The sequence below is a fragment of the Leuciscus leuciscus genome (genome assembly GCF_965113295.1).
Source record: "Leuciscus leuciscus genome assembly, chromosome: 25".
Lineage (NCBI taxonomy): Eukaryota > Metazoa > Chordata > Actinopteri > Cypriniformes > Leuciscidae > Leuciscus > Leuciscus leuciscus.
In genome coordinates this window covers 12,800,185-12,827,841 of record NC_138724.1, presented here as the reverse complement: position 1 = coordinate 12,827,841, position 27,657 = coordinate 12,800,185, and the positions used below count along the sequence as shown (strand labels likewise).

General features: G+C 40.4%; 1 protein-coding gene across 13 annotated transcripts in view; it reads left to right on the top strand.

Annotated features, from left to right (window-relative positions):
• Positions 1 to 27,657, top strand: part of znf469 (zinc finger protein 469) — a 315,321-nt gene that overhangs the window by 263,717 nt on the left and 23,947 nt on the right. For 7 of the 13 annotated variants that reach the window (XM_082160387.1, XM_082160376.1, XM_082160382.1 and 4 more), the window contains one exon: positions 2,636 to 2,819. The exons of 4 other annotated variants lie outside the window; for them this stretch is intronic. The gene's annotated coding sequence lies outside the window, so the exon portion shown is untranslated. Of the gene's footprint in view, positions 1 to 2,635; positions 2,820 to 19,193; positions 21,352 to 27,657 lie in introns of those variants that run through there. 2 more of the 13 variants (XM_082160386.1, XM_082160380.1) reach the window with 2 other exon arrangements.

Sequence of the window (27,657 nt, the reverse complement as noted above, 5' to 3'; positions counted from 1 at the left end):
TGGCCCAGATGTAGATAAAACGGCAGAAATTTGTAGACTGCGACTCCAAATGTATTGATAGCTTTTTGTTACACGTGAGCCTTGCTGGACTTATCTACATCTTTTTTTTCTTTTATCTTTTACACTCTATACACACGTGCACACTGCTAGTGATCTGGCATGAGTCATGCAGCACACATGGTCAAATCATCATTCTCTTAAAACTCAGTGGCGTTAGAGGGAAAAATGTCACAATTCACCTCAATCACAGTTTATAACCGCATAAATCAACCACTAGTTTTTCTGTCTACATCCGTCTGTTTCAGAAAGACATACCATAACTCCAGCTCTCATATCAGTTAGCAGTGCTGGGGATTGTTACTTAAAAAAATTACTCCCTAAAAAATAAGTAATTGTGTTACTTAGTTACATTTTACTGAAAGTAATGTGTTGCGTTACTTTTGCATTACTTATTCTAATCTGGGCTTGACATTTTGGTAAATGTGAAGGCCCTTTGACACCAAAAGTGAAATGAATAAGCCTCAGGCTGAAGGAAATGGAAAATCACTCCTGTACAGTAGATGGCGCAGCTCAAAACAAACCTTTCAGCTGTTCTGCTGTTCTATATCGCAGAAGAAGAATGTTCTACACTCTTACATCAGCAATAAAAAAAAGAAAGAAACACAAATGTGATGTTTATCGAAAGTCATATTTAGCTTATTAGTATGATTGAATTGTCATTGAAGGTCAGCAGCTAGGACATTGGTTAAGAACTAGTAAAAACAACTAGCAGTCACTTAGGGGTATTCAGTCTTTCTTTTCGGTATCAAATTTGATCAATCTACGTTTTTATGTATACCTGACTGACATAAAGTTATGTCCAGTCTTAAAGATTTTTTTTTTAACCGTCCCCAGACTTCACACTTAAGTTACAGCCAGAATCAGCTATTCATATACTGGTAGGTATAAAGTAATCATCAATCCCTGGAAGAATTTTATCTCTGCAAGTTATTTTGCAGTATTTATTATGTAAACATAAACTATGAAACATAAATGTGATAAGTATATATAGGTTTTTCATTATGCAGACTTTTTTGGTCAAGACAAAGGTGGTTTGGTAATCTTTAATCTTTTTGTGTATTCACTTTGTTATATCTTTCACTGCCATCCCTGAAACTTGCACTGCAAACAGTTTGACTGAAAGTCTTTCCTGCAAGATTATAAATGTACAAGCTGCTCAAGTGGTCCTCTTGTGGTGAGGAGAGGAATTACATGCAGGATTCTTGCTTTATTAAAGGAAGTACAGACATAAGATGTGATTCCACTTGAAGCCTTATTTACGAAGAACAATTTTATATTGTAAAGCTTAGTTAAACTGGTCCTTTTATTCTCTCCATGTTTTCTCACCATTCTCGGGTTTTGTTCTTCTCATTCAAATTTCACCGCATGTGCAACAACTATAAACAGAATACTGACAAATCTTTCAGATAATAAAACAGAACATAAATCATAATTATATCTCTCCCTTCAAATTGGCTCTGAATTTATGTCTCTCTTTTATTCTAAAAAGTTATACGACTTGATTTAATTTTCATTTCCATGACAGCGATGCAAACAAACAGTTGCGTGTATTTAGGATGAAAAGAGCGTTTTGCAAGGCACAGCCACAGCACTGACACATCACGGTAGCAGAACATTAGCTTTCATTTCAACCCCAGACTTCATTTACATACCGGTAACTCAATTAGGACAATCCCAGAAGTTTAAATGTTCACTTTAAAATAGCCCTGTAATGCATGCACACAGAAATAAAAGCGTCTAAAAGTTTTTGGTAAAAATTCCGTTTGCCATGAATGCTTCCATTGATTGTGTCTTTTCAAGGCAAACATAATTTCTCCTATGAAAATTTCAATATGAATAAAAAAGGTTTTGGATATGCTAAAAATATAGTCTCAACTGTCATGCTGTGCTTCAGAGTGGAGGAGTGCGAGCACACTGGCCTGGTTTGGCTCACACTCCCATTAGGGCGTGTATATGTGTGTGTGTGTGTTGTGGCATCGGAGCTGGGATTGTAGGCAGACTTCATGCCCAACCCCACTTATAATTACAGACGGCATGCAGCTCTCCTAAAAAGAGTGATTTTCTTGACTGCCATGGATAACATTCACTTTGGCAACGGTGGAAAGCAAGAGACAGATGACAAGAGGGAGAGGGGAAACTCAAAGTTGACTCATAAGTAATGCAAAATATCCTCTTTTTTTTGCACCGGTGCTGCATGAAAGAGGACATTGGCACACGCACAAATGTGTATGCGCTCCGAGCTGTGCCTTCCCATAAACCGACAGTCTGTTTGATGTCCCGTTTCCTACAGCAAGCCTTAATTAAAATGAGTTCAACAACACTGATCAAAAAGTGCGTCTAGCCCCTTTACTGTGCTCCCTTCGACTGGATCTGTCATAGCCTTCTCTCTCACTGTACTGGCAGTTGGTTGTGGTTGAAGGTTTGCTTTGGCAGATCGCTGGCCTTCTCTTGGCTGGGACAAACTTTGCGTCCTGCTACTGGCTGGGAGGGAGAGGGAAGCGGCGGGGAGGGAAGAGGGGAGAGGTGGGAGGCGTGGTCTCCAGCTGGTAATGAAGACTTCTCTTTTCATCCTCAGAACGTAGAATTGGAGTGCCGGGACTGGGGGCTGCGCTGCTCCATTGCACTCTCTCTCTTTCTCTCTCTCTTTTTCTCTCTCCTATCTCTCTCTCTCTCCCTCTCCTCTGGGTCTAAACGTGCAGCACAGGAACTGCAGCGGCAGATATGAACCTCTCACTTTCCCAGACTTCACAAGCATGTAGGTAAGAGTTGCTGCTGTCATTGTAATGCCAATGCTAATGTTATTATTGAAAGTAGACATTTGTCTGTCTGGCTGTCTGACTGTCTGACTGTCTGTCTGTCTGTCAGCATGGGGGGTCTGTGTCCTCACACACTGACACATACTAACACACACACTTACTGACTCAAAATGTGCACTTTTAGGCAGCCTTTTAAACTATTTTTTATGTCAAGATCTATACAAATAGGAGCAATACTAATGACTTTATTTATGGTTGTGACAGCCTAGAGAAGAAATTGATTTCCATGTATCAATGCTGAGGTTTACTTTATGTAAAGGACTTTAGTAGACTGAAGTATGTTAAGTGTGCATTATGGGAGTTTTAGCTAACCTGAAGTACAAATATGTATATATGATATGTATATTTTAGGTATGCGTGTACACAAAATGTGGAGAATGTTAATGTGAGTGTGGCTTAACACACGTGCACATGTAAACATTTGTGAGTATTGATACACCGTCAGGTGTGTGTGAATGAATTTGCATTAGCATGTTTATATGAGAGCGTGTGTGTGTTTATTTGCTGTGCTGAAGGTCAGAATCTTGCTGAAGGCTTTTCAAACTCATCTGTGTAAATAGAGACTCTGGGATGGAGGGGAGGGGATGGCCCGTCATCTGTCTCTCAGCCGCCTCTCTCCTTTGATCTGAGTCCTCTGGACATGTCCCTTCTCCCTGCGGCCCGCTCCAGATCCGGACCGGCCAGCTTTCATCCGCATTCTGAGGAAAATCTCTCCATCCGTGCACTCGTTCACCTCCTCCACTCACCTCTATTCTGAGTATCTCTACGTCTGTCTGACTTCTTTTTACCTTTAGAAAGGCCAGCTTGACCTCTCACTCGTAATGCATCCGTCCATCACTCCACCCATCCGTTCGTCTGTCTAATCTTCTGGCCAATTCATCCCTTCATCTCTGGGATGAATACAACAAACCCCCCGCTCCCCTCTTGGGGTAATGGCTCTTTTTGAAACCACCCCCGGAAAAATCTTAAGCGAGTTTCCATTAGTTTTTTGTGCAGGGCCATGAGAATTATGGTTTCCCAAATGTTCTTCTGAATAGTGTACAGGAGCCTTGGCTAATTGAAAAAACACGTGCAGAGCGAAGGAGACGGACCTACTGTCACAAATGAACTTTCCAGAGCTGGCAGTGGAGGTGGAGAGAGAGAGAGGGGGAGATTCATGGTTGTGTTTGGCTGGTAAAGTTTTGGTAGTTTCACTTGAGGGACACAGGGACATATGGACAGGGACATAGAGATGCAAGGATAAAGGGATGTATGGACATAATAGAAGGACTGTTATGAGGACTGAGAGATAAAGGTACATATGGACCAAGGGATGCAGTATGAAAGCATTAACCATAGCTGGTTCTTCCTGTCCCAGTGTCTCCTGCCTAACTGTATTACTGACAGCAGCTGAGAGAAACTCACTGTAGTCTGGATAATGTGTCTTCATCAAGTAAAGAAGTTCCTGTCCAGAACACTGGAGAGAAGGAAGTGGTATTTGGTTACTAAGCCCCACTAGATACCAGTAAAAACTGTAGTAAATTTTTTCTGGAGTCAATCCGCCCATCCAAACCAACCCATTAAGCATTTCCGACTTCCCAATGGCCCCAAACGCCAGGTCACTCCAATGCAGAACATACCAGAGTCAATCCAGCCTGTCCAGACATGGTCCACCGTCTTCCATAGGCTTATATAGGATTTGTGGTATCTTAACTGCAAAATGCCAAGCAGTCTCTTGGGCTACATCCAACAGAGATTCTTTGTCTCCTGTTCTGTTTTGTTGAAATCTATATAGAGTATCATCCCAAACAAAACAACGGGGGGTTAGGGAGACCCCTGTCCAACAGTGTCTACTGTTCTCAGTCTGTATTCCTGGTGCATATGATTGTTTGTTTCACACATTCCTTGTTAACACTGCTACCGGGGGTCTACAGTTGGGTGAGGCGTAACAATCTAGTCTGACCTTTTGACCACTGCCTAACGATTTGTAACTCTAACCCTATCCCGTGAGGATTCCTGAAGTCATTGCATTTGTGCACGTGCAAACACATACAAACTCTGAGCCGTAATGGAACCAGCAGCAGAGCTCTTAACTTTAACTGCTCAGGAGATCCGCAGTTACCAATGCATCATTCCCTTAAAACAAATAAAAATTGCATGCTCCCTATTAGAATTTGGAAAACATTAGGCTCTAATAGTATTTTATCCTCTATTAACTCAAGTGGTGAGCCTTATAAAACCGGTCTTGATTTAATGTGATTAGAAAACCTTCCAAAGAAACAATTTGCGGATTAGGTTTGTGTCATGAAGGCAAGCATTATTATCATTACGATTGTTCAAACTTACGGTTAGTGATTTGAACGAATTCTTAACTAAGTATTATGCTTCACAAAGTAACTTTTTCCAAGTGATCAAACTTATCCTTTTCAACTGGCAGATGATAAAGTGAGAAAAATAATCCACTAGACTTGAGGGTGACCTGAGAGAAATCCACCTCTTCAGAATCAACTGAAGTAATGTTGATTGAGTATGTCAGAGAGACAGTAAAATTGAGGTGTCCTGATAAAGCAAATGGAGGGTTATACAGGAAAGAGTATTGCTTGGATAAATGTCTGAAGTTGACTGATTCCTCATATAGGCCTTTGAAGTGTATTTTGTTTTGTAGATGATTTTGGCCAAGATATTTGTTGTGACAATGGATATGGCAGAGCAGGACTACATAGTAGAACAGCATTGTGGGAAATCTGCTTTCTAAATGTTTAACAGGGCATTATAATCAGGGATGTGTGTTTATAGTAATGTGCACATGAAATGACGGTTCAGGGATTTGGCCTCTTGCTGAGTGTGTTTATGTGTGGAAGTGTGAAAGTTGTGGTACCAGTTTTGCTCAGTTATGCCAAAGATATAAGCACAAAGATATCTCTCTCTCTCTCTCTCTCTCTCTCTCTCTCTCTCTCTCTCTCTCTCTCTCTCTCTCTCTCTCTCTCTCTCTCTCTCCTTACCCATCACAGAAAACTTTCTGCATTTTTACATTTTCAAAAAACTCCACTTATAATGATTTATAAGCAGTTTTCCTCATTATGACCAAAAAATGTCCCCACAAGGAAAAGGATTTCGTATATTGCCATCTTTGTGGGGACATTTTGTCCCCATAATGTAGGGTTTACCGAGCCACAGAGAGAGAGAGAGAGAGAGAGAGAGAGAGAGAGAGAGAGAGAGAGAGAGAGAGAGAGAGAGAGAGAGAGAGAGAGAGGGAGGGTTGTGTCTGCAGTTAAACACAGTTCCATATGTTGCCACATTTAAACCCAAGCAGAAATACAAACACACAACTACAGATAGGACTGCTTTGAAAATGTGTCAGCTTCATGACTAATTAGTAATTAATTAGTAGTGTTTGCTAAGATATAAAGTTTGTGCTACGGACATGAATTAATTTTAAAATGGTGTAGCTTATTGAGGAGTGTTTTATTACTTTTCTAAGCATTCAAAATGGTGAATGATAAATAGTTTAAAGAATTCCATAAACAGAACAAAAATGGACCTGAGCAATATCTAGACTTGGAGGTGTACTTTCAACCATCTAGCAGTGCCCTAGAAACCTGCTAGCAACTCATGACAGGAGGTTATTCTTTGCAAAAAGATTATAGTGCCTTAAAATTCAGATTGGGATTAAATAATTAATTTAGATGGATAAATGAAGTGCGAGTGTGTAGATTTGTACAAAACTACCAGAATAGTGGGTTGTCAAAATCTGAACTGTTTGAGGTAATTTAGTGTGTGTGTGTGTGTGTGTGTGTAGGTATTTGCAGTGTGTTAATGATGACTAAGAGAGTGAGGTAGACAAGATGCTATTTCTTTTGCTCATGCACATGGCTGGGGGTTTAAACGTTCAGAAAGGTCTGTGTGAGGGAATCTCCCGTAAACTAGAGCTTTGCACATCCCCAGACACTCTGGCACTTGTCCAAAACAGCTGGCTGCTTCCCCTTTTTTTCATTTCCACTCTCTTCCGCCACATTCCTCCTCTACTTTCTCTCCCTCCCCCTGTTTTTTTTTTTCTTTTCCATACTCTTTCCTCTCTCTCAATCACCCTTCTCCATCTCCAGATGTGGCATTGTTTAGACACGTTTGTTTTGCTCAGGCAGACAGCTGACCTGCCCAAAGCTGATGTCATGAGCTATTCAAAGAAGAAAACCATGAGCTCTTTAGAGGACTCACTGTCATGTCTTTCGTGGGGGGGAAAAATAGATTTTCTTTTTCAAGACCAGCAGACCTGTGGAAATGGTTGATGAGCAATTCTGATTGGCTAAAAGAATATGTGGAATAGATCTGAGCTGTTAACTGGAAGGTTCAACCCCAAAAGGAGCAAATCCATGAGCCTCTTTGCCCGCCAGAGTTTTTTTTTGTTGTTGTTGTTGTTGCCAGCCACCACTAGCATTTTTGAACATTTTCACAAAATGTTCATGGCCCCCAAATTATTTAGTTGTATGAATATCTGAACAGGCAATATATCAAAAGAAAGAACAGACCCTCTGCTTTGATTTTTTTTTAAAGCTTATTCTAGCTTAATGCATACTTTATTTGATCAACACTTGAATTTGGGTAAGTTTCATAAAAAAGCAACATTTTGAGCAAAAAGCTGAGAAAAGCGTGTTTTGTCAAAGACTATATCCAGATCGGATTCAGAACGATGGAGATGGAGTAAATCGAGTCCATCAACACCTCCAAAGCTTCACAGTCCTATAGCTCGTCCTGGGTCGACATTTCATTCGGTAACGTTAGGCACTTTTGCTGTTTAATGATGATGATTGTGTTATTTTACATATGCATCTGCTTACATATGCTATCGCTAGTTTTTGGTTCTTCAGATTCAGTACTCTTTCAGAAGATGCGTAATAACACACCCTACAGCATAACAGTGAAAACACGGAAAGCCGGAAATTTCCGTCAATGGCGGGGAAAGAGTTAACACATGGCTATTCCATAAGGATAGTAACTGTACTTTGAGTCCCTTTGCCTGTCTCAAACCACTGTACTGTACTGAGCCCAACACCTCACACTGCAGAGGAATGTGGTTTAGTTTGAATGGATGTTTGTGTTTGTACAGACTATGCAAACAGTTAATTCACTATTCAATGATGTGTTTGCACATTCCTTCATATTTCTTGGAGAACACTTGTTTGTTAGATTGCATAAGCGTAAATTTATATTTAGTCTAAACAAATCTTTGGCATTCTTTTTTGCTACCAACTTCATTGTTTGTAGCTACTTTTTAACATCTATCTCTCTTTCTCTCTCTTAGCTGTAGTTAACTTTTGTCTTGTGATGCTGCCTTAAATTTTGGACAAAATGACATGTATCCTTCATGTATTGTGACAAACACACTTTGGCAAATTCTATATGAAGATGGGCATCACCTATCAGCCCTACTTATTTCAACTTGCATACTGTGTCTGTGTGGAATAAATGAACATAAATATTTAAGGAATATTGTCCGCTGATATTCCTTGGATGTACAATTAAACGTTTTAAAATCCCACATAAGATTTTGAGAAAATATATCCCAGGATAATATGATTAAAGGTGGCAAAATGACTTGTTTTAAATGACCATCATCTGTACACTTTGCTAATAGCTTTGTGGAAGGGCTTTTTGGGACACAATTGCTCACATTCTTTGGAAATATCCCTACGTATACGTATTAATATAAAATAGTTTTTTTGTCTAATCTCATGTTTCACCTTATATTGCTGGGCTATGTATATGTGCTTAACTTAATAACATGCTAAAATCAGACTCTATTAAAATAAACTTTCAGTCTTTTGTGCCCTTCACCTGAAAAGTGCTATTTATCTGGAATATGCTTCCCAAAAATGAAAACTGTCATCATTTACACCCTCATGTCATTACAAACCTGAATGACCTCTGTGGAACACACACACACACACACACACACACACACACACACACACACACACACACACACACACACACACACACACACACACACACACACACACACACACACACACACATACACAAAATACATTTAAGAAAATATATCTCCATGTTGACAATGACAAATGATGACAATTTCCATTTCTGGATGAATGAGTTGCTGTTGATGAAGAGGGTTTTTAAATCAGTGACATAAGAGGTTTCATTTAGATGGTGATGTAGAAGCAAGCTGCCAATGTAGACAATAAAAAAAGAAGGCAGGTCACTAGGTTTTGGAACAGGGTTTTGCCTGTATCCACACTTGAATCCATTATAGTGCCTCTGTCCTGTTCAGTGACCTGAATCTGGCCTTGTCTGTGCCACCAGGGCAGTTCTTAGATGTGGGGAAACCACTGTGCCACTGTTTTAACCTGTAAATGCTGCATGGAGCCCAGCTGCTATAGTCAGGCCCTGATGTCACATTCCCCATGGGTGCGCCCAGACGCTGCAGTGTTTGTGCCTCAAACACGCATGTTTGCTGGGTCAGAGTAAGCATAACCGGTTCAAACGGCTTATACAGGAGTGATCCGTGGGAAATGAGAGACTTTTTTCTATGCAAAGATCAATATGGTTATTCAGAGGACTGTAAAGTGCTTGGGAAAGGAAGTTGTAGTGAGAAAGATCTAAAAAATTTAGCTAAATTAGATGCAATTTTTTGTTAGCTAGTTAGCTTACTGTCTGTGATCCAGAAGCCCACGTCACGTTCTTGACCTTGAGCTTCAGAAAAAGCAAATATGTCTGGTTTCACAGTACTAGTAGTGCTATGTCATCAGTTTCTATTTGCGTATCTTTTTCAAAGTGTGCTCAAGAATTGTAATACGTCTGTGTATATTGTCTGTCAAAAGCAAATGGAGTGTGTCTAGTTTAGATAAACATGTTGGTTTATCTGATGTGCACTATGTATGTGGTCTTCTTGATGTTACCGGTGCTGAAATGTATCAGACAGCTGGTTGGGTCCGAGGCACTGCACTTTTTTTTTTGTTTTTTTTGTTTTTTTGCCACACACACACACACACACACACACACACACACACACACACACACACACACACACACACACACACACACACACACACACACACACACACACACACACACACACACACACACACACAATGGCATCAGTAAGGGTTAAAGATAGCATGTGGCTCTTAACGGCTTAGTTAGCTGGTGAAAGAGGTCAGGCATATCTATGCTGAGCACTTCCGGCTGGTCGTCTTTGTTTATGAGGCTGTGTAAACACTGGCACACACCAAACAAGACAAATGTGCACCACATAGCCATTTTGGCAAATCCTGTACACACCCTCGAGCAGCTCTCATTCATAAACATTCACACAGTCTGTGAGGAAGCAAGGGGTTGTGTGTAGAGAAAATCTTTGAAAACGTCCCTTGATGCATAGCGAACCACCACTTTGATTCTCTTCCCACAAGGAATCAAAGGCGAGTAAAAGGCATTATACAATGTCTCACGTCTACAAAGGTCAGTAACTGTATTATAGAATAATTTGAATTAGATTTTCACATTTTTGGAAGAAAACAGTGATATTTGCCTGTAAAGAAAACACAGCCACATGCAGTTGCTAAGGTGGTCTGAGTGGTTGCTAGGGTATTCCGAGTGCTATTTTGGTGCTTTACTTACAGTACTTGCTCAAGTCAAAACAAGCCCATCCCCAAGTCTTTGATATTCCTCTAGATTTTTCTCAGATCACTTCTTGAATGCAAATATTATTATTTTTATTATTTTTTTTGCTATTACATTGTTTGCCGATTGAAATGGTAAGTCTGATTGCTTAGAAAAGTAATTGCAGACTCCTCAACAAGGCACATGGTTTGAGTTACACACCGAATTTTGACACGGATTTGTCCAAATGTCATGCGAGACATTCAGTAGCAAGTTAATGAGATGTCCTTGAGCACAAATGTAGATTCAGATTGTTTGAGGAATTGCCAATTTCAGATATACCAGAGTAAATATTGCAGAAATAAACTAAATGTGATTGTCACTTTGTGTGTAGGTAGGTGTTTCCTGGCCAGAATACACTGTAATGTGGACTGCCCACTTAGAGCTAATTTTTCAAAATCTGAATACACAAGACTCACTCACATGAGAGCAGACTATCAGAGGCTTTCTGAGATACAAGTATGCAAAGAGGTATATTCTAACAGTCACACACAATTCAATCATTCATAAATGCAGATTCTTGGCTGAAGTGAATCATGCGTCTATGACTTAGGTGATAGATTTGGAGCGTCAGTGTAGCATGCTTCATACATCAGCGCCAGTGATTTTGCGGGAAAGACTCAATCCCCGGACTTCCCTCTCTTTTCAACTCTGTTTTTGCACCTCCATCTCAATGCTGTTTCATCTGTCCATCACTACTTTTATGCATGCATCCACCTGTCCTGTGTGTGTCCTACCTGAGTGCCTGAGAGTTGCTGTACAACACACCTGCCTGGAATTTTCCAGTAATTCTTAAGACTTTGAATAACTGGTTAAATTGTTTGATTAGGGTTTTTGGATTACCTTTTCATCCCACTAGTGCTGCAGAAATTGCTTCCAGCTGCTTCATTGCTTATTTTCAATTTCATGGCAAGAAGTTTCTTTCTCACTATATTCTTTCTTAGGTACTGTATGTCAGTTACTTATTGTAGCAAAGTACGTTATTGTGGGAAGGAGGCGGCGGGAACCGGCGAACATTCAACAGATTTTAATAATAAAATAAATAAATACAAACCTCAAATAAAATCCAGGCCTGGCCTCTCTCGATCTTCACTGTCGTCGCTCCTCCGTGAGAGATACGAGACCGGTGCGTCGCGCAGGTGTCGCTCATTATCAATCACGCCACCGGCCTCGTGCCGTTCTCTCACGGCCCTCGGCCTCGTCCTGCTCGCCACACTTATATATTTACATATACATATTGACATATCTAAATTAATGTCTTGGGATTTGTAAGCCACCAATGACCCACTTGAGGTTATAGAAAACAGTTACTGGTCAACAGTATTTGCCGCCCAATGGATGGAACAGATACAGGATCTGGAATGTGTTAAGGACATTAACGACATGAAGATGCGACTAGAGATGCTCCAGCTGTGTGCAAGCTGAAAGAAATAGCTATGTAAACTCGTTTTCTTTCCATGCCTGTTTTTATGGCATTGCAGGTGTAGAAAAGGAGGAACAGGTGGTGGGAGCAAGAGAAAAAAAGAGGAGAGGGCCCAAGTGAACAGGTCTGATGGGTTGAATACTAGGGGAGGGAGGGGTGAAATTGTAAAAGGGAAGGTTAACAGCCGAGGGAGGGAGTGGCGGCCACACGTGCCACTTTCTCTTTTACCTCAGGCTAAGTGCACCCCTAGATGCTTTTATGACAAGTACTAACAGGTTCTTCTTTGGAAAAGCCCACATATTAAAGTCCCATATGTGGAGTGTCCTGAGGTAGACTGACCAGGTCATGAGGTCAAGGAGTATGATTCTTCACTCTTCTACTTCTTGCTCACAATGAAATCAAAATGGACAATTCTTCTTCTTTTTTTTATGGAATAAAGCAGTGGTTATTATAAATTATTTAGCTGTGCACATCATCGTTTAAAAAAAAAAAAAAAACATCACATGCCCTTATGAACTTTAATAAAAATAACTTTCTTCCCCCTGCAGCGTCTCTTCTCTGATGATGTGTTCGCCAGTTAGACAATAATCCCTTTCTTTTATCCTGTCACTCACATGAGATTGCAGCAACTAGCAAATGATGATCCAACAATCCAATCAATTCCCGATGGATAAAATCAAGTGCCGCCGTACATTTTTGTTTAACTTGGATGTACATCACAATAGGGAAGATGAGATGAACAGTTTCTGTTGGCTTTTTTCTGTTTACTTTCATTCATGGGGCAGTTTCTGTTTTCCAAGGCGACTTATTAAGGATAGTAATTCTAGAATACAATGTAACCATAACATTGTACACAAATCACAGAAAAACATTACATTCTCTGCTCTGCCGCAAGTGGAGATATAGTGGGCATCTTTCTCTATGGTCAGTTCGCTTTTAGGTCAACTATTGCCATGGCAAATAACTTTGCAAAGAAGTTTGCATACTTGTGTAGAGTATCTTTCTGGCCTCAACGTTCATTCAAACTTTCAAAGTTAAAACTTTAGGCTTCCCATTATTTTTAGGCTGTGCATTCCATACCAAGACTCTATCTGTGATCTTTATTGAAAATCTTTAACATTTAGCATAATCTTGGCTCTTGTTAAAGTCAAGACCTTTTAATGTTCAATCTCCATACAATCCCTAGAAGTCTGATTTCCTATCAAATGTGTGGCTTTAAATAACCAAGGATATGAGGGGAAAAGCCTTTGTTATATGAACCATCTGTGACTTCTCAACACAGATGGCTCAGGATAAAAGAACGGGATTCTTCCGGACACACATGGGCATCAAAACTTCCCCATCATGTGATGTTGGTATGAAAACTTAATAGCTGTCTAGAGGCTTCTGCCACAGCATAAACACTTTCATTTGTGAACCCTCAACATCTGATCAGACATCAAACTACACTTAGGTCCTTTGACAGTCCAAAGTGATGAGTTGATGATTGCGGTTGTCCCACAATCTTGTGTATGTGGGTGTCCATGTGAGTGGAGTGTTTTTGCCTTTAGCTGTTCTCTGAGACGGGACATTAAGATTAGTCCCAAAGACACATTGCTAAGATGACCATTTATGGTAACCTAGGAATGGAAGATGTTTACCTACTATAATTAAATCATCTCATTTGAACAGCATAATCATATGTTTGTTGACCTTTACATTTTTTCCAGGATTCATAGAGGTATAATGCAATTTAGGCTAGTTTATAGTTACAGCTATATTTGTCAATTTACATCAAAGGGAAAAAATGGCATACAAGAAGTCCTCAAAACTTCTTTAAGGTAGCATATGCTATGTGTGAAACAGAGCTCCAAGAATGCTACTACATAAGTGCTTTAAAAACAGCCAGAAAGGTGAAACACCTTAGACATAGTTCCCTCGACAATGGAATTGTTTTGTTCACAAACGGCTCTATATGTGATGCCTCTAATAGGAATGCTTAAGCATGCTTAAAAGGTTTCGTGTTGTGACAGCTGCCATGATGCACCTGAGCAGGGGTGTGTTATTCGGTTTTATCTAACATGCACACAGTATACCCTTACACACGCCGAGTATGTTAGAAAGTCAAGGCACCGTTATTTATATAGTGCTTTATACAAAACAGATTGTTTCAAAAAAGCTCTATAGTGATAAATGGAAAATGATGCATTTCGGCTGAAGTCAGCTCAGTGTTGGCTACCTCTCGCTGCTCGCATCAAGTTCAAGGCATTGACGCTTGCTTACAGATCTATCACAGGCTCAGCTCCCTCCTACTTTCACTCACTCCTACGAGTCTACATCCCTACCAGACACCTACGATCGGTCAACGAGCGACGTCTCGTGGTTCCATCACAGAAAGCCACAAAATCACTTTCCAGAACATTCTCATTCACAGTTCCATGCTGGTGGAATGCTCTCCCCACCCTCATCCGGAATGCAGAATCCCTGACAACATTCAAAAGACAGCTGAAAACCCATCTCTTCCATGAGCACTTAACCTTATAAAAAAATGTAAAAAAAAAAATTCTTTTAAAAAACACTTCCCTTCCCTTGAAACATCACTTATCAGGCTTATGCTACTCTGAATAATACCTGAACTTCGTATTTTGAGCACTTCCTGCGTTGTTGTTGTTTTTACCTCTTCATGATGACTCGCTTAATTTAGTCCTAATTTGTAAGTCGCTTTGGATAAAAGCGTCTGCTAAATGACTACATGTAAATGTAAATGTGTTGATTCAGTTTCATTGTAAAGATCATCAATTATTTAATAAAGCAGTTCTGCAAAAAAATTGTCATCATCCAGCTCAGTTCTCATACAACAGCGTTGGTACAGTCAGATCAATTATATTGTTGAATATTAAGAGTCCCCGACTAAGCAAGCCAGAGGTGACAGTGGCAAGGAACCCAAACTCCATCTGGTGACAGAATGGAGAAAAAAAAAAACCTTTGGAGAAACCAGGCTCAATCGGGGGGCCAGTTCTTCTCTGGCCAACGAACAAACATGGTGTGAGTCAAAATTCAGATCAGGATCGGTAGCATTAAAATATTCATCCAGTTAGTTTTACTTGAAGATTGGATTCATTACACAGAGCAGTGGTTCTCAACTCCAGTCCTCGGGACCCGCTGCTCTGCACATTTTGTATGTCTCCCTTATTTAACACACCTGAACCAGATCATCAGCTCGTCAGGAGAGACTCCATGAACTGATTTGAGTGTGTCAGATAAGAGAGACATACAAAATGTGCAGAGCAGCGGGTCCCGAGGACTGGAGTTGAGAACCACTGACACAGAGAGATCTCCCGTTATCTGTCTCTTCTGCCCTCCATTACTTTGAATCCACACAAATCCACTTCAATACTCAGTCTCTGTGACATCTTTTAGATGGTGGTGATGGAAAAAAATGGTCCTTTTTGGTTTCTCTACTGCTGCTTGCTATGACAAAGCCAGTTCCTTCAGGACATGCTTCAGGAACCCATATTAGACTTTATATATGGGGGATACATTATAAAACTTCTCAGCATGGCACATTAATATTATTTAGATGACAAAACTCTATCCCAGTGTTGGCCAAGTAAGTGGCCATTAGACTTATCGCTTACTGATTGTTTGCTTGATCGACTGCCAGTGCAGTCTGGGTGTATCAGACGTCTGCTTAGTCTTAAAGCTGTCATTTAAGTTGCCACCTAGTTTATTATTTGCAGTGCAGCAAAGCAAAACTCAACTGTTATCTCCCAAAATGTGGGGGGTGGGGGGCCGTTATAATGGCTGCTACGCCCCTGACTCTATCCTCCCTCTGGTTATTAAATAGTATGCTAGCAGTCGTCTATTTTATCCTGCCCCTATCATTATAAGAGATATTCACCGGTACTGCTGAGGCGGAGTTTTCCACTCTCTCCCGGGGAGCGGGGAGCTCTGTGTGTTGCACTCAGCAAAATATTGCGGCTCATTCCCAAATAATTGCAGTGGTAAAAAAAAAAAAAAAAAAAAAAATGACAACATGTGCTTTCAATTATTTGCATTGAGTTGAGTTTCGACCCCTACTTTTCGTGCAGAAGTTGATTGTGATTGGCAGGTTATCGTTGGCGGTTGTGAATCATAGGGCAGCTCGCTCGGCTCTACTGAGCCAGTAAGCACTGCTACAGTAGCTGCAGTCTGTGTCCCAATAAAGTGTCACGGGTCAGGGCGAAAGAGCCCTGTAAAAGGCAAAGGAGCGTGTTTCCCCTGTTGCAGCACCTGGGACAGGAGTTTTGTGAGATGATGGCATGTGTGTGTGAATGCAGAAGTCGGCTTCGTCATCACTTTCTGTTCTTAGTGTGGCGAATGGCAATATGAGCAGGCCTAAGCTCGCACAAACACAAAGTATAAAGTTCTATAGTGTTAAAATTGTACTGGTCCTGTTACCAGGGTCATGCATGTTTTGATTAGTACACTGTTTTTTACGATAGATAATTTGAGGCCAAAGTAGAGTAGAAATGTATTATTATTATTATTATTATTATTATTACAAATGTAAAGCCACCCGTAGGGGTTGGGCGCGATATACCAGTAGGCACGATTAACTAGTAGAAATTTTAATTTGCATGCGTTTAATCATTGCAGTTTAAAAACAAGTGATTTTAAACCGTTGAACTGCAATAAGCAGCAAAAGAGAACTCATTGCGCTATATGCGCGCGCTGTCTGAGCGCATGCTTCTGCTCATGGAGTGCATGAGTACTGAACCCAGCCTCTTTTGCACTTCGCTTTTAAAATCGCTAATTCGAAATGCCACACGGGTATTCATAGCGGTGCGGAGCAGAGCAAGCGTTTTCAATTAATTCCTATGAAAGTTGAGCTTCGATAGGAATGAACCGAAAACACTCCATGCCAGTGGACACGCACCGTTTTAAATTAGCGTCAATTCGGGTGGCAATTGTTTGAATGGTGGATTCATTATCATTCTTAATGAAGAACTAGAAAACACTTCTTCTTTTTTTTTGCAGGTTCCCTATTAGCATTGGGTTTAAATCCAATATATTGCCAAATAGGCACTATTACATTTCGCTTTGATATAAATGAATAATAAATGAAATCTGACTCCTGCTACTGATCTGTGTTGCGACTCACGCTGCATTGAGCAGACACGTTCAGTTGTAGTGTTTGTTCTCTAACTGAACTAATTTGTTTTTATTACTATAAAAAATCTAAACGACAGTGGGGGGGTGGTGCCATAGTGGGCGAATGATGTAACCGATGTTGCGGCTGAACAACGGTAACACTGACTATCGCAGCAAGCCTAATGATCTCAAAATTGTTTATTATTATTATTATTTAAAGCAAAAATAACTATATTGTGAAATATATAATTATCGTGAGATAAGAATTTGGGTCATATTGCCCACTCCTACCTAAGGGTAACAACAGAGTAGAAATTTGGTGTGGGTCAGCAAGTAATCACCTAGCAGCCACCCAGGAAAAACCCTGGCAACCGGCCAGAACATTATGCATATTCTGACCACCTTAGAGATTATTTTCTCTCTCGTTCGTGTTATGTGTGACGAAGAAGGGATACAGATCACCCGACAGATGCAAGCAGGGGTCTTGGCAGCTGGTTCGCGCTGAGCGGAGTATGAGGGTATCTGGGGGTAAGCATTACATCAGATTTAAAGGGGCTGAGTAAGGAGAGAGAGGGAGGAAAACAGGAATGTGTGGAAAATATGGAAAGAAAGTGGATAAGAGACAGAGGCAGAAAGAAAGGGAAAGGGAAACGTGAGAACCACCACAGAGGCCCTGATCGCAAAGGCAGAAACAGACAGAGTGAATGAGAAAAAGAAAGAAAGTAATTTTTTTACGTAAATTAATCTCCATTCAGTCTAAAAATAGCCACCCTGCTCCGTGCCAGCTGCCCACTGGCATGCTTATTAAAGTCTGGTCTCCCTGATCAAGCGTCTGTATGGTGTCTGTGTGCCAGTGTAGGGGAGAAGCCAACTAAACATTTTTCATTAGCATGACAGTGGCTCAGCTGTTTTCAAAACAGTCTACCTATTCTAGTAGCAATAGATCGGTTGCTACTTTCTCCAACAAGCAATTTTTGCATAATTTTTCCACACATTTACAGCATGCAATAATCAAACATGTTCATCTCTTTATAATATACAAATAATATTAAGATAATTTTTCGGGTAGTGTAGAGTAGCTTGATAGTTTGTAACCAATATCATTATTAGTCACCATTACACCATTTCTTTTGACCTGATTTTTGTGAGTCTTTATACTCTTGTAAAAGCACCTAGTGCTTAGAAACATGCAATAACAGACACAGTTTTATTAGACCCAATGGCATAACCATTTTTCTCTCTATCTCCCTCAACCTCCCATTTCTTACATCCCTAAGTAGCTATGAATCTTAGGCCACTCGGTTTTCCCTCCGTCTGTTTAATTTACTACAAGCCATGTGTCTCTTTTCTTTCTCCTCTCCTGTTTACTCTTTCTTTCACTCCCCACCAACAATTTTCACCTATCTTTAAGATACTGAAGAACACCTTTGGAATACATGTCACATTGTTTCTGTCCTCTAGCCAAGCATTTTAAGCATTGAATTGGCTCATAGACCTTTGTGAAAATCTGAGGTCACACATCCAAAAGCTCAGGACCCTGTACAGGCATAAACATGGCCGGCCCCCAGGGCTAGTATCTGGAGGAAGATAAAGACAGATAGAAAGAAAAACAGAGACAGGACAGGAAAAATAGCAGACAACAAGATAATGATCTGGATGACATTTTGACCGTAAAGTGAGATGAAGTGCTACCTTGATTGTAGCTTATTGAAGCACAATAATAGACTTCAGACTTAAAATCAACTAGTCAGTGGGTTGACTAAATGATTAGTTGACTAATTAGCTGTAAAGTCATTGTGAATTTCTGTTGAATTGCGAACTTTGCGTAATTTTTCCCACAATATGACGTATTTGCAATGATACAGGATATCTGCTAGAACAGTGGCTACATGATAATCCAGCACAGTTTTATCAATAGAAAAGAAATATTAATTTAGAGAAATAGCAAATTATTACATTTTGATTAAAGATCAAAACGATTTTATTACACTTGTATTACTAATAAACTAGCAGCTGCCAAGCCGCAACCATCAGCATCTACAGAGTTTAATGGTCTGAATTAAGCCAGAAAACCTCTAAGTTTTGGATTTGTAAGTTATGAATTAGGTTAGTTGGGCCTAGTTTTATCTAGCATATGCATTGAAACTCTCTCATGAAAAAAGCATTTTGCCGCTACGACCAGGGCCTTAGAATAATTCCAGGAAGTTGAGTTTCCAGCAAGAGCAAGCAGGCATACAGAATATGTAATTGCAAATCCAGAGATATTCTTTTTGCACACTATATACATAAATGGCAAAAAAATGAAAGGTAATCTGATCTTCTTCCCCAAGCCTAAACTTCTCACCACCTCCACTTCTGTCCAGTAGCTCAGAGATGATTTAGAGTAGGGTTGGATCGATACCAACCCTTTGACGTTGATGCAGTCCTTTTTCTTTCTTTCTTTCTTTTTCTTTTCTTTTATAAAGTGTCAGTATACCATGCAACCCTATTATAGACAGACCAACTCTGTCAACAAACTACTCAGAAGTCCTGAGAAAAATTCCAGAAGAAAACCAGAAACTATAAGCACAGATGGTGACACTGAATCGTGGCGAGTAAAAGAGAGAAGACCTTCACCTATCAGCTGTAAAGTGAAACAGAAACTAATTCTCATGCTGGTTTAGGCTAGTTAGTCCTGGTTAGGTGCTGATCCTGTTGTAATAGCCATGATCAGCCTGCATTGTCTTTCTTATGAAGCTGGTTGACTATGAAAGTCCTTCTGGTCAGGCTAGTTAGAGAAGCCTGGAGGGGACATAAATGCACTACAAGACTTGTTGATCCCAAAAAAATTATATCTTAAAAAGGAACTTTGAAAATCAATTTACACAGATCCCATGAAAGACCTGAAGTCAAGCCATGACCACATCACACAAAAACTAAAGCTGCTCAGAATACTCTGTAAGAGCAGCCAGAGCTCAGTCAATTTCCCATTACCCATCAAGAACTATCACAAAACACTAACATCTTTAAATTCTGAAGAAGGCAATGGCCCCAATGATATAAAAAATGATATGGTTAAAAATAGCACACCATAGATGATGATTAGTTTGGGTTTTGAAATCTATCAATTGCCCTGACCTCTGTAGGAGTCAAGAGCTCATTTTGCCAGCCTATTCAAAATGTTTCAACAGAATGAAAAGAAACTAGAGAGAATAGAAAGAGACCCTTAAGTCACACTTCTACAACATTTGAGAGCATTGGCACTAGTGTTCTACAGATGGTGGCACCAACACCTGATTTGGTAGCACCGGGGTAGCAGAGTTGTTAATAATATAACATGTTTTGTCTCTTGGAAATGCACGTTTTACAGTAACTTAAATTGACACTATCAGTAGCTTGAGCTGGGATGCAGATGTAAAAGTATTTTTCATTAACAAAATTAAAATTGTTAATGAAATTGTCTTCCATTGCATCATACATTTGTAGATCATGATAACCACAGGTAAAACCATGCATGGCACCTCAATGCCATGGTAAAAACTATATGGATTCTGTTATTTGTTATGAAAAAATTTTATAAAAAATTCGTATGAATACAAATGTACAAAAATAGTTGAACACAAAATATTGTAATTATATTCCATTGTTCTTTTGATACATTTAATGCACGTCTAAACTAATAATATAACAAAAGTTGCTAATACTGTACCATTTAGTCACAGTCTGGCGCCCTGAAACTACCTAGAAGCACATGGAACACGGGAAATAAAACCAAAACAGTTTAAACCAAAGAAATGTTAAGTTCTGCTGGAGCCTAAAATGAGAAGATTAATTGGCAAAGTATCTCATTACAATTGGAAATACCAGGGCAAGACAAACCATGACCATTTACAGACTAAGCAATCCAAAAACTATTTGTGGTGAAGCACAAAACATTTTTTTTTCTTGAAAATGTACAAAAAAAAAACAAAAAAAAAAAACGTATTTTTGTAATATCCCCATCATTCCTTATTTTTGTAATATCCTCTTTTTCTTTTCTTTTTTTCATATAGTAAATTTGTATTTCATAAGTACCTTAAATGGCTTGGCACTATATTCCAGCAAAACACCAATACAACTTTTTTGACTCTATTTTGAGAGGGACACAGATAAAGACAGAGAGTGGAAAGAAATTTTGAGAGAAGGAACACTGGATCTACCCAGGTCTCTCCCTCCCTCCCTCTCCTTCCCACTGACCTGCATAGCAGTGCTGGCAGCCTCTTTTGCACCAAGCCCAACATTCCAGCCTCAACAGGAGCTGCTGAGGTGAGGACTCCTCATTTCCTCACTCTCTCTCTCTCTTCCCCCTCCTCACTGTCCTCTGTGTGGTGCTGCAATTGCCAGCAATTACATTGGCCTCAGACGTCTGCTTAGACTTAAAGAGCAGTGCATCGCCTGCCAAGGACTCGATTACAGAGGATGCAATTACCGTGCATAGCCTGACTTAGCCTAACATAGCATTGCTTAGCTGATAAATGTGTTTAATGGCATTAACGCAAAGTACGTGTGCTATGCTAACACTCCTTGCCTTCCAGACGCGCAGGTCATAGGTGGCACTTTCATAACGATGGAGTGTAATTCTTCCCACCATAAGAATCTGTTTTTTTTTTTTTTTTACGGAATACCATCCGAACGGATCAACCGCATCACAGGTGGGGAGGAATTACAGACCTGACTGGCAGTGAATGACTTGCTCAGACGCGGTTTCACAAATTCCTTGACAAAGTTGCAGAGAACAGATCCAGGCCCAGCTTTTAAAAGACTATATGTAGTAGCATTCATCAAACCAAAGTGAAATATTTTTACAGAATATAAACAACCCCCTGCAAACCACCCAAACCCCACAGCAGAGATAAAAGCTCATACCGGTATCTTATGAAGTAGTTTTTCCTGTCCCTTTTTAGGAGCCTTTGGGGAAGGTACTCTTATTCTTACTGCAGGGTGGCTGGACACTTTTAACATTTCAGAAACCTCTCAAAAAATTTTACGAGCTAGTATATCATTTTAATCACCTTAGCATTTGGAGTCAGAGTGCCTGATAGAGAACTGAGACTTTAGTTGGGTCACTCCCCTAGAAATTGGATTCTTAAAAGCCTTTTTTCCCCTCATATTACTCCCTTTTTAAAAAGAGTACAAAAATAGACAAACTTGTTTTGCACATTTTCAAGTCAAATTAGCTTTGAACAAGCGGTTTGAATTTGTAGTGTACTTCTTACTGTACCCAGACTGCAACTATATTTGCGTGTGAAGTTAAAGCTGTTTGTCCAACTGAGGTAAGGAAAAAATTTAGAAAATTTGAGGGGCAGAGACATGAAAAGGATCTATTCTGGATTTGGGCCTGACTGTTGGCCTTTAGCTGGCCCAGCACTGGCCCCACCCTCAACCAATTAACTGTAGTTGGTATACAACTTTATTGCCGTGGGATTCCGATCCTGCCAACGCTATAGCAGACTTAGGGAATGGCAGAACGTGGGTAGAAGCGAAAAAGAGAGGCACAAAAGCAGCTGTGGGACAAGGGTGACTTCTTGACCTGGATGGAGAGGTAGGGATACACATAATGAAAGAAGGGAGAGTGAGAGCAGTGGAATCACAGACCCTAGTTTGTCCTTGCTGCGGAGCTCTGTAATGGCCTGTGACAGCATTTCCTCAGTGGCCCTCAAGGCAAATGGTTTATTCATCAGAGGCGCTCCAGGGTGCAATCGCTGCGTGCTTTGCTCACATGGAGAGGTGATACATAATTTACGCCCTGCATTCCTCACTTCTCACTTTTGATTGGATGGATAGCTGATCTGTTTGTCTTTCAGAAGATTTATTTCGTAAGGAACCTGCACATAAACCTTAACATAACGACTCGGAGACTTGCAAGATCATTGCAGAATTCTAATAACAAAGTTGATCCTGGCCATAACTAGCTACAATAATGATTTTATAAATAGAGTAATAAAGATTGTCAACTAACTTGCTGAGATCCATATGTCTTTGTGATGTTTACAGCATTTTTTACTGGGTTGTCCGTTTGTGTTTTTTATGCCAGCCCTTTAACCTTATGACCCCATCCTGACTGTTCATCTTTCACATTGGATAACATTTTCAACATGCTCACTTTTCCTTATATCTTTCTTTTCGTTTGTTCTGGTGCTATGCAGTAGATGGAGAGATTGAGAAAGAATGTAAGGATAATACTGCCTGATTATAAGCATTAGCTCCTAGTATGCCACATAAAAAAAATGAGTATGTGTTGTTGATTAACAGGATACTTTGTATATAAAATGTCTTTCAATAGATTTGAAATATATACAGGCTGGTAAGATTTGGGGTTGGAGCAGGGCTTGGAGCTTGGCAGCCTGACAGGCAACCTTTATCCAAAAGTTCATCAACATATCAGTACTGGCTGTAAATATCTTGACTTGAGACCTTGTATTTTTATTTGAGTTATAGAGTTTTTCCCCCCAAATTGACTGATTGTTTCACACTGCCATATATGGAAGCCATTAACCAGCTGTAGGTGTAGGTAGGAGTAACTTTGATTTTGTCATCGTGGGCAGCTGGTCTGGACTATGAGGGAAGAAAATGGGAAGTTATGAAACCTCCCTTGATATCCACTGGAGTCAAGGGCTTGAACAGATTAGTGTAGTGTCCAGCTATAAAAACAGGCATAAAAAGAAAGGGAAAGTATGAATAATGTGCAGTGGAACAGGATTACAACCTGCTGTGCAGATATTTTTGTTGTAAGAAGGGTCTCTTGACTCTCACCTGAGGCCCTAGAGTCCTTATCAGCAAACAGCTGCCTGGACTACTACTCACTCTTGCATGGAAACTAAATGTTACTTCCAGGCTTGTGAATAAGTAGGTTTTGTAATTGTGGCAGAATTAATCAATTGGTCACAGTGTTTATTAAGAATACTATTGTGTGCTTTGTTCATTGTTTTCTGGAATGGTAAAAAATAATGCCTTGGGAAGCAACTAGACACACATTTACACAAGTAATTTTACTATTTACAGTAAGCTATTACAGGAACAGTTTTGTAGAAACCTGTAATAAAGTGCCTTGCTCCAGTGCACATTTCCCAGATGGCACTTTGTGAGGTTTCAGTAACTTTCAGTTACCAGCCCAGACCATTAGGGGTGTGAATCTTTAGGCACCTCGCGATCTAATCCGATTCCGAGTCACGATCCAATTCCAAAACAATTCTTGATCTATATATTTTTGTCTTATGAATTAGTTTAATTAGACTTTAAATGTTACATTTATCTGTACTTTTCTTATTTAACTACTCATTTCAAGAGCTTTTAAAAAAAATATGAAAAATTTAAAATGTAATTGTAAAGAGCTTCCTGGCTTTAAACCAGACAAGCAAAAAGTAAATAATAAAGCAGAACAAAGAAATTACAAGTAATAACCAAAGAGTGCTTCAAGTTTCTGAACACTTTCCAGTCAAGAGTAGTTTGACTATTACTGATGACATCATATACTGCAGCAGATCTAATAGGCTGAATTCAGATGTGTTGTCCTGTCTGTTTAACCCCTTAAGACATAACTTACTGTGTTTACATTAATTAAGCATCATAAAAGCATTTTGAGATGCAAGTGCACTTAACTACTTAGAGGACAAAGCCACGTGCGCTCTTCGCGAAGCGCAGCTGTCAGTAAGTGAGTTTCATGTATAGAAATAGGCTTACTGCATTCCAAACGATAAAAACAATGCCTTTGTAAAGCATTTGAAAAAAGAAAATACTGGAAAATTGCAATAAAGCCCGCGATTGCCCTTGTAATTCGCTTCAACCTTTTCTAACTTTATGGAACACTATTTTATTGATGGTTCGAGGGTTTTTGTGGGGAATTGAAAAGCAAGCAGACTACGGCTGTTTCTAAAGCACACAAAGTGCCATTGTGTATCTGCAGTTAACTAAACTCATAATCGATTCTGGATTGCGATGCATCGGAGAATCGATTTTTTTCTCCATCCCCTACAGACCACTAGACCATACCACAAAATGAAACAGTTAAGTGATGCTTAAGACTATGCACTATTTGTGGCATGCGTAACATTAAAACTATGAATTAGTAACTATTTCTACGTTCAATCTAGCTCCAGGCCTTGCTTTGGTTTGGCTGCTTCTCTTGAACCACCAAAAGTCCACAGTGGTCTAATAGACAGAGGACACTTGTTGCAGCTGGGCATCAGGTTCATACTCACTATACCTAAAATGAGCCAAAGCTGCCCACGCAGGAGAGGGGGGCACAGACAGAGACTCACCTCTGGGCACCTAGGCTCGGACAAGTAATGCTGCCTGAAATTTGTTCTAATATGAGAAGGAAAAGTAACACAGATCTGGTGAATTAGTGCGACGTTTCTTTGACATTAGACATGTTTAGCGAGTTGCTCTTTACAAGAAGCTTTTATCTGAAACCACATACAGTACACCTTTTAAAAGGATCATCCCCCTGAAGTGTCTTGATCAAGGACTCATGCTAATAGCTCATGTCTCACTTCTCCCAGCAGTCTTCAGCTGACTAGTCTAGATCATTAGCATCTATGCTTAACTAGCCCATTGTATTGTGTCTAACCCAGGAAGATGCAACTGAAGGCCACTATTCTACAGAGTTTAGCTCCATACCTAATCAATCTAGCCAAAGTCGTCGGGATTACTTGAAAATTGCAGGCAGGTGTGTTTGAATAGGTATTAGGGGTGTAACGGTTCAAATTACTCACAGTTTGGTTTTTTATCACGGTTTTAGGGTTACGGTTTTGTTACGGTTCGGAACGTGCCATGTTCACTCCATTAGTATGGAGCTAAACTCTGCAAGAAGGTGGCCCTCCAGTAAGACTCATCCCTGGTCCTGTGGTTGGGGTGATTAGCATTTGAAAATTCTGTTTTGATTCATTGATCTATTTTGTTTGCTGCATTTTTTAACCACAACAAATCTCCACATTACATGAGATTATTGCTACCTTGGACTTCTCCAAAAGAGAGTATTTTTATATTCATAGTACTTTATGCTATTAGCATAAGGGGGATAAATATTTGGTTAAGCCAAACAGAGAACTGAGAATGATGGGAGTTTTAATGGGATCTGATCAATCCAGTCACTCTGTCAATAAACAGGTCCACTCATGACTGACCCCAGCACAGCCCACCTGAATGAGGCCTCTGCCAGCAAACTTGGACCCTGCTGACCCTAGACCAGCGTGTGAGAATGACTACTGGGTCTGTCTGTGTTAAGTGGACCATCAATACCAGTTCTGTGCTACAGAGAGTGGATCAGTACCAGTTCTGTTCCAGAAGATCTCAGTTGGTCGTACATGCTGTCTGTGGCCAGACTCACAGCTATGAATGGCCCCATGCAGCCACTGTACAGAGCGTCATTCTTCTCTCAGTGATGTGGGGCTGACATCCAAGGGGTAGCCCAGGGAGGAAGCCAGCAGTGCCGGGTGAATATTTTCCTATCCCCCCCATCAGGAGCAGCCGTATCGGGTGCTGTTTTGTGTAAATGTGTCTTAAGCTTTAAGAAATCTAAGCTGTGTCCATTGACGGAAAGTATGGCAACTGTAGTGAACGAGGGGAAAAAAATTTGTTTTTTCTCAAAGCCCCCACTTTCTCTCTTACTCTCATTAGATGAGCTAAGTAGAGAAGGAAAAACATCCAGGCTCTCGCCAGCCTCGTCATTAATGCCCCTAGGTTTGTTTGTGTTCCCAGTTATTCACCCACTTTGCCATTTCCCCAGGAATCTTAAACACCCCTGACTCCCTGTTCCACCTGGACAAGGGCCTCTGCATAAATAAGGTGTGCCCCACTATCACAGTCTTGTCTCTAAAACTGTGGTTGGGCCCAGATGGTGCTCTGTAATTCCAGAAATAGCAATACCCCTTCTACCAAACTCTGTTACCATACCTATCCTACCGCCCCCACTTTTTAGTGACCACCCATTCACCCCAAAAGACAACCAGGTCTGGAGTGACTTGATTCAAGTATCCACTTTGTTGGGAAAGGCGACATCTTGATAGACCTTCATAGCCCCTTCAAGACCCCTCACAGTGACTGACACTGCACATCACCCTCATGACAGGATTTTTATAACACGCACACTGAGGAGCCAAGCGGTGCCTCAGAGGCCTCAGATCAGAGACAGAGGAAAGTCAAGCACATGCTTGCTCCTGAACCTCAGGGGCTTTCACAGGGAAATATTTGTGAATTTGAAAAATAAAGTCATCCTGGAGCAGTGGAGGAAGATGAATGGGGTCCTGTGCTGCACTGCCGGGCGTACTGAACCCCTCTGTTTTGACTTTTTTTTTTCTCACTGGCCAAGTGGGTACACTGGGCTGCTTGTGAGGAAAGGGGGCGGAAGCAGGAAGTGGCTGTGTAAGGTGATCTTGCAGCACTGCACAGAGACTCTTTTCAACAGTGGTCTCTCACTCCATCGCAGCGACACATCAGGCAGTCCTCAGGCCACATAAACAGCAGCTCACACCAGGGACATCCCAGCATGCACCAGCACCCCACCGCCAGCCTCAAAAGACTCAACATGTGAGAGAGAGCCATTCAGCAGTAGAGCTGGCAAACTCAGTCTCC